At 21.8% G+C, this 1187-nt stretch overlaps 1 long non-coding RNA gene across 1 annotated transcript; it reads left to right on the plus strand.

The window, feature by feature from the left end:
* Positions 1–877, plus strand: LOC113220628. The gene is made up of 3 exons (XR_003307435.1): positions 1–38; positions 332–560; positions 755–877. It is a non-coding gene; the product is annotated as an uncharacterized LOC113220628 (long non-coding RNA).
* Positions 878–1187: the final 310 nt, after the last annotated feature.

Genomic DNA, 1187 nt, shown 5'->3' on the forward strand with positions numbered 1-1187 from the left:
TATAAATTATTCCTTAATTATGTATGTATATTACAAGGGTAGGACACAAAAAAAAAAAAAAAAAAAAAAAAAAAAAAAAAAAAAAAAAAAAAAACTCACTAAAACCATTTCACACATACATACATATACCTATATATATATATAGACACAAATGAAGAAGTAAATTAATTATATTTATGTGCATTACAGTTAGGGCGTTTGCTGACTTAACACATGCATTCGAATGTTTACTTCAATATGTAGAAAAAAAAAAAAAAATAAAAAAAAATAAATAGTTACATAACATTTTTATATTTGTCTCTTTTTTATTTTATTTTACTCATTTTCGAAGGATTACCAATGGATATGTTACTTATGATTTTTGTATTTTGTTTAAATTCAGACATAAATCTGGATATTTATTTTAACATATATGAAGAGGCACTACTTTCAAATAATAAAAAAAGTAATGCTAATAAAATTTTTCAATTTTTTGGATTGAGTATTGAAAAATTAAGAAAATTTCGCTTAAAAAATACTAAAAAAATATATGACGCATCTAGTAGCATTTTGAAACAAAAGTAAGAAAATAAAAGTTAAAATTTATATCATGGTTATAAAATGTTATTTTATATGTGATCCTATATGTATGTATAATATGGTAACACATATACATTACATATATGTATGTGTGTGTGTACACTATTTTATGATTTAAACCTTATTATATATATTATAATATATTTTACTTTTTATTTTTTTTTTTTTGTACCAGAATTAACATTGGTCATATTTATGAAACTTTTGAATGGGCTAAAATAAAGCGATTTTATTTTTCTTTGGTCATTTTTGATTTATTCACTGAAGACATATTAGACGTTTCAAAAAAGTATTTAAAAAAAAAAAAAAAAAAAACAGCACTTATTTTGTATTTGTTTCGTATATAACAAAATAACATGTGTTATGCATTTGTTCTAAGTTTGACGTAAAAAAAAAAAAAAAAAATAACAACATGCTTATAGCAACATGCTTGTAACATGCTTGTAACAACATGCTTGTAACAACATGCTTATAACAACATGCTTGTAACAACATGCTTATAACAACATGCTTATAACATGTTTATAACAACATGCTTATAACATGTTTATAACAACATGCTTATAACAACATGCTTATAACAACATGTTTATAACAACATACCTACA

This window comes from Piliocolobus tephrosceles, unplaced genomic scaffold (genome assembly GCF_002776525.5).
Source record: "Piliocolobus tephrosceles isolate RC106 unplaced genomic scaffold, ASM277652v3 unscaffolded_7279, whole genome shotgun sequence".
Classification (NCBI taxonomy): Eukaryota; Metazoa; Chordata; class Mammalia; order Primates; family Cercopithecidae; genus Piliocolobus; species Piliocolobus tephrosceles.